Source organism: Ruditapes philippinarum, unplaced genomic scaffold (genome assembly GCF_026571515.1).
Source record: "Ruditapes philippinarum isolate M1 unplaced genomic scaffold, ASM2657151v2 ctg10855_1_1_1_1, whole genome shotgun sequence".
Taxonomy (NCBI): Eukaryota; Metazoa; Mollusca; class Bivalvia; order Venerida; family Veneridae; genus Ruditapes; species Ruditapes philippinarum.
Genome location: NW_026856065.1, coordinates 22,842 through 30,290, shown reverse-complemented (window position 1 = coordinate 30,290; position 7,449 = coordinate 22,842).

Sequence of the window (7,449 nt, the reverse complement as noted above, 5' to 3'; positions counted from 1 at the left end):
TAATAAAGTCAAACACGCCATGTTTGTTTTCGAAATCTTGAAAATTACCTACTAAGTATTGATTTTCCCAGGGTTAAAATTAGAAACCATATCGCTTTCAAAATTATAAAAGCTCGCCGATTGGCTGTGTGAAAGGTCACCAGAAGTCGCTTCGTTTTTGGTTTGCCGGTCAATTAAGGCGGGGGGTTTTTTTGAGGGGAAATTTTTTTTAAAGAGGAATTCAACGACCCTTTTAAAGCTTAGAAAGGGGGTAACCCCGAATTTTTTTTAAAAATCCCTTTTTATCGACCCCCCTGTTTTTTTTTTTGGCTGTTATGATTAATAATGTCCCCTTTCCCGGGTTATCAGTGTTGTTATTTTTTTTCCAAAAAAAAATATGTTTAACTAAAAGTTTTTTTAAATCTTAAAAGATGAAAAAAACCCCCAAATTTCTAAAAGCCCCTGAAAAGGGCCCTGTTTTCTGAGCATGCGCAATATGTATATGTAGTAAAATAAATGAATATAAAACTTCTATTTTGTTAATTTTTCTATAAACTCCAGACATTTGCCGATTTATTTGTGAGGTATGATGCAAAACTGCAGCAGATAAAATTTTAATCAAGCGACAACATTGAACAAAAAATCCAGCATCGTAAAACAACTAGACCTGTATGATGAAAATAATGTTATACGTTGTGACGGTCGTATTCCAAATGCACCCTTTTAGACGTTAACAGTAGGTTTCCTTTTTGCTACGAAAGATCACAGATTGACAGATTTGATCGTTACATCTGCACATAGAAGGCAATTACATTCCGGAACTCAGAGGACAGTAACCTTCGTCCGACAAAAAGTTTTGGATTCCTATTATACGTCAAAAAGTAAAGTCAATAAAACACAAGTGTATTATTTGCAGAAAAAAATTATTGGCAACTTATCATGTCTCCAACGCCCCAACATTGCCGAAAGATAGAATATAGGGAGGACCCACCATTAAACAGTGACAGGGTTTTTTTTTTTCGGGAGCTTTGAATATTAAATGTAAGGACGGTTCTTATCGGAAAGGTAATAACTTGTTTATTTACATGTGCTAATAAAAAAGAGCAGTACAAATGGAAAAATTGTACCAGATTATGAGATAGATCTTTCACGTTAGCCTTTCGTCTATTAATCAGTAGAAAATCAACAACCAAAAATCATGATTTCAGATAATGCATCAAAAAACTTACATCGCAAACCGCTAAATTTTTAAAGCCCACTGTAACAGAATTATTGGCATTACTTGGAAGTTCATACCGCACGTGCCCTTTTTGGTACGGAGGCTGGGGGGAAAGAATAAATTGGATTGGGACTAAGACATGCTTAAAGAAGGTACAAGGAAAATCACTTGTAAGCCTGGAAGTTCTACAGACGCTTATTACAGAAGTAGAATGTATCTTTAATGACCACCCTCTTACATACGTATCATCGGATCCCTTAGATGAATACCCACTAACACCATCCTATCTTCTATATGGTCGAAGAGTTACTTACCCTACAATTCCAGACGACAGGCCCACTTTTGTTTTGGATGATCCTACTAACGAATCAGTCAAACGGTAAGCAACTTTAAATCAATAACATTACAACATTTCTGGATATGATGAAGGAGGAATATCTCACATCCCCCAGAGAATACCATAAATTCACAATTGCAATCAAGACACACCAGAATAGGAGATGTGGTGCTTATCCATAACAGAACGAAATGGCCTCTGGCAGTAATACAGGACCTTATTACTATCGGAGATGATTTGGTGAGAGCTGTTCGAACCAGTAATGGCGTGACTTTCCGACCAATTTCTAAGTTGTATCCAATGGAGACGCGTAATGAACAACAATTTTTTATAAACCGGTGCTTGCGATTGCAAAGTCATACATTGATTGACATTATTGTGAAGTTAAAGAACCAGTGATTTGATACTCTATGGATTTATACATTTTTTAAATTGTCATTTCTTTCGCGGCCCAGAGTGTTAGATATTCACCCAAATTCAGTTATTATAAATAGTCCCAAAAAGTAATTTAGTATGTCACAAGATAATTTTATGAATTTATTTTTGTTCAATTGGGCACAATGAAAAAACTTTTTTTTAAGTGAATAAAGCCAACTTGTTTTTTAAATCAATCGTCCATAAACTTTGTAATGTTCTTTTGCTTTACTTTTTTGTTGGTATGAGTCTACATTATCCAAGGGAAAACTAAAAAAATCCAATGTCCACAACGGCATGGTGTGTGTTGCTTTCAAATTTTTATAAAGAAATAGTTTTAAATATCCAAGCACTAATGAACTTCATTTCAAAATCCAATTTTTCCAATTGAAAATTTTTACTTAAATCACAATAAAAAAATAAACGAAACAAAGATGTCACAAAATTGTTTGCTGAATTACGTTTACATAAATAAACCCAAAGAGAGTAATTCTTAAAATGAGTGATATAAATGTAAATCATCAGAATTAAAAATATTGAAAGACCTAAATTTACACAAAAATATGAATAATTTTTCAAATCAAAAAATCTAAAATTTTTTAGCCCTCAACAAGAATTTACGTTTTGACATTAAAAAAATGTTGAAATAACGTTTACCTTCCTTATACGTTGCAACTTATTTTCAAAGCGCGTTATGGTTCGTTTATTTTCACAATGTTGGCACTTGCCTTTTCCAAAAACAGATAATTTCAGAATTTCTACTCAGTATTTCATCAGGCCTCAGCATCTTATAAAATCCGTGAACTACGTTACAGTGAATTATGTAACATGTACTTTAAAAACGAATATCAACTAACAGCAACTATCCGCATTATAAAACCAAAATTGGTTTGACGAAAAGCTATTTACTGTGATGTATATAATTGATGCCTAAAACCGTCATTTCACGTATTTCTTGGAATCGTATATGGTCGCAGAGATTGCAAAAAATAACAAGGTATTTAATTCTGATAATTTTGCTAAATCTTTTTTTTTAAAATGTAATTGATATTATTTGTACTTTATATTGCTTTGTTTAATATAATGATAAATTTATTATTATTATTATTAATATTTTTGCATATCAGAGTAGCCATTGGTATGAAATTATTGTAACGTAATTCACTTATAGTGTAACGTAATTCACAACATACTAAATATCCTATTTACTTTCAGATAATGGTTCGTATGACAAATGCTGAGCGACAAAAGAAGTATAGAGAGAAACAAAAGCAGCTCAAAGGGAAAGATTATTTAAAAAAAGAGTCACAGCGGGTGAAAAAGTACTATGTCCCCACAGACGAACTTAGTACAAGAAAACTTGCAAAACGCCGGGAGAAAATTAGAATGTGTATGAAGAAAAACAGAGATGCTATGAAATCGCTTAAAAATGCAGTGAATTCTTCAAATATAACAACTTCCCTTTCAAGCGTAGACACAGGTCCATGTGATTCAACTGTTTTGGATACAGAGTTGGGAAATGACCCTGGTACATCAAGAATGACAGTTAAAATGAATTTTCAAGTTCCAATCCATAACAGAAAGAGAAAGGCAAATACAAAATTACTGAACGCTAACAAGAAATTGAAAATCATGAACGAAAAAAATGTCGATCTTCAAAAAAAAGGAATTCTAGTATAAGGAAAAGGCTCGAGAGACTTAAGAAGAAGGAGGACAAAAGTCCTTACACAAAAGAAATCGATATTAATAATCTCACACCAAAGAACAAAACTAAAAAGAAATAGATAAACTTAACGCCAAAGTCAAAGAAGAACATTTTCAAGCGTCTGCATTTTCAAATTTGCCTAGAATCAGAGATGAAAATGACAAGCAGCAACACACAAAACAGTAAAGAATGGATCCGTGTGCTTGGAGGCAAAATAATTCAGAAATATAAAATGAGCAGAAACCTTGCCACTTATACAGGTATCGATCAAAGGCGATATAGAAAAATTAAAAAAATTATGAAAGAACGCGTAGAACGATTATCTCAAAAGAGAAGGGAATTAAGAAGAATAATTACAGACTTTATGGAACGAAATGATGTTAGCACGTGTTTACCTTGAAAGAAAGATAACAAAAATGTAGGAAAAGTACAGAAACAAAAGAGGGTTTTAAACGATTATCTGTATAATCTGCACCTATAATTCAAGGCTGAGAATGATTTACCGAAGGTTAGTTTGACTACATTTAGTCGTTTACGCCCGAAACACGTGCAACTCGTGCAATTTTGTAACAAAAAAGCATGTCACTGTCAGCGACACCAAAATATGGCTCTGAAATGTAAAACTCTAAGAGGCATGCAAAGTTATTTCTACAGACAGCCTGGACGTCTTAACAGAAAAAAATGAATGATTTAGATATCTTGAAAAGTATAGAAATATAACTAACAATACAATTACATTCCTGAATGGCAACGTATAATAGTGGTAAAAAGAGAAGAGAGTTCAAGAGAATGCAGATAGTAAATGTTGAAGAATCGAAGGGCGAGTTTATAAAGAGAATGCAGAAAGATCTGGCAGATTTTAGACAGCACATCATAAGAGTAAAGGCACAGTATGAACAATCTTGATAACTTAAAGAAGAACTCCCCGGTGACCATGCCATATGCCAAAAGGGAAATTTGGGCAAAAAAATTAAATTCATGTTCATTTGCCAAAAAAAACCCAGACAGATCTTTTGAAAAAAAGTCCCCCGAAACCCTTAAACATTTTTGGGTTTGTTTTTAAAATTTTAGACAAAAAAGAAGGTAAATGTTAAGCAAAAATCTAAGTGTTGTTTCTAAGGGAACGGGGCTACCCCTGAAATATGTTTTTCCCCCAATAATGAAAAAGGTTTGGAATGGGGGGTGAAAGGGGATATTGCCGTTGAAAGATGCCCAATTTTAAATGCCCGACCCCAAGTCCCCAATTTTGGGAAACCCGCCGATTTTTCATTATTTTGCAAATCAGAAAAGCCCTTCTCAGGTTTTCAGGAAAACATGGTTTTTTGAAGGGGCCAGGGGAAAGGCCCCTGAGAGGGAAAATTTATAAAAAACCGGGGCCCTTAAGCGCCTAGCCGATATGGCTGTACGTCGTCATAAGGTAGTCTTACAGAACGCAGAATACTTTTTCAAATGGGGAAAAGGTCAAGAAAGTTCCAATTTGAAATATATATGTGTTGATAAAAGCGATGAAGCAAAATTAGAAATATCTGATATGACAGTGAAGCCAATAAAAGGTATTCTTCAAATTCATGCAGTTGTACCTCTTTGGTGACGGCAAAATAGCAACAAGAGAAACCTCATGCTACTGTTGTGAAAATGCTTCAGTGGTGGTAAATTTGATATTGGTTGTTCTGAATGGAAAAGGCAAGTACTCATTTCTGAAAACAGTGCTTCTTATTTACCTAAAGAAGATGCCGATGTAGTTGAAATGCAAAGGCCAAATTCCCCAGACCCGATGAATCATTTTAGAAAAACTCCCACAACTAGGCATATGCTGTGAATACATACATGTATGTAGCTGCTATGTACAATAATAGATGGTATATGGCTAAAATTCTAAAGTATGATAAAATTGACGGAGGATATTTTCATTTCATTTATGATTGAAGGTAAGAAGTCATTCAAATGGCCATTAACTGCTGATACTGTTTGGATCCAAGAGGAGGAAATTCTGTGTTTCCGTCCGTGATCCTGTAAAAACTAGGGGAAAAAAAGAAAATTATACAAGTTTGATGAGGAAAGATATTGATCGTGTCATGGGTTTCTTTAAATAGATTTCTTTATAAAGAGAATACTTGAACATTCATTTGCAATGTTTATAAGAGATATCATTCATTTAAAACCTTATTCAATAATGCAAAGACAATTTAACTCTTTAGTACATATAAGAATCTTACATCGCCGAAATATCTAGCTTGAGGGTAACTGTTTACAGCGGTAACGAGGCTCTGCCGAGTTTCCGCTAACAGTTACCCGAGAGCTTGATATTCCCGTCTGTACCAATTGCTTGTTTGATTCTTTTTCTTGCATATTACATGTCAATTATTTTCGGAATAGAAATTATGAAAACTGATATTCTCATTACGCACTTTTTCTTATAGTAGCGTATGAACATACAACTTCATTCATAAAGGAAAAAATGACGTCATCCTAAGTACGCGATTCATTCATTAAAAGCGCGCGTTAACGACATCATTTAAAGCACGCGACTTGTCTTACATGGGGGTGTAAGACAGAGTTGTCTAGAACCGGTGTAAACGGTAGATAATCCTGTCTTAGATGCAAGAAATGTTTTGTTCTCAATGTTGTGTTTCATTGCTTTTCTAGATGCTTGTGAACTACGTTAGATAATGAAAAATATTACGGGCGATCAATGCAGAAAGCTTTTTAAGCAATGGTACATTACTATAATTACTGAAGTATGTATAAATGACTTATGATAAAGATGAAAGCCAAATAATAAAAAAAATAAAAAAAATTATTTACCATACTTTAGTTTAATATCAAAAGACTTTTGTGAATTTATTTCTCATTTATGATGTTAACAGATGTAAAAGTGACTTTGTTTTATAATCAACTGTACCATTTATAAGTTGAGCTTCTTATGAAAAGTAGAATGTTGTTTTAATATAGATCACATGAAATAAATTTGTGTTTAATTATTGTTTTTCTTCTCCATTATATTTTACTCTTATAATGTATATAACGTGAATAACGGTACATTTAATGTTGTGGTTTGTGATTTAAATTAAATCGGTAATAATTTCATTATCACAAAGAAAATGGTATTAAATTGAAATTGAATTATAACTTTATCTTTATAACTTTATAACTTTATCTTTATCTTTATAACTTTGTGAATTTTAAATAGAAATAAATCAACGATGTGAACTGGTATTGGTTGTTTAATAAGTTTTCATTTTATAACATTCATATCTATATAGACCCTTTCATTTAAGAGCGGTTTTGAGTTGTCGCCCTTGATTGACGTCATTGGGGGATAAAGGCAGATTTGTGGATGCGCAAAGGAAGTTACTTCTTATCGTTGATGTTACGGCAAAACAAGGTATTTTGTGAAAAATATGGTGTAAAACAATACTTTGTCATACAAAAACATAAGACTGTATCGTTATTCTGCAGTTTCATCTTTTTATCAACTATCGCGTCGTTATTTAAATGTGTCATATATTTTCGCGATCTGACCGGCATTTTCTTGATTTAATGTTTATGAATTTTCGAGAAAAAAGTATAAAAATTTTACTCTAAAAGGGTCACTTTTAACTTTTTTTTTTGGGCTTTAGTTTAATTTTATCTAAAATTTTTTTAAAATTTCAGAAAATGGACCCCAAAAAGGGCTGACCCAACAATATTGGTTTTCCCAAAATAATTTTTTGATCCCAACAGGGGGGAATACTTTTTTTGAAAATCGATTTGGGAAATTCCTTTTGAATACCCAGAGGGGTCCCGGGGTTGACT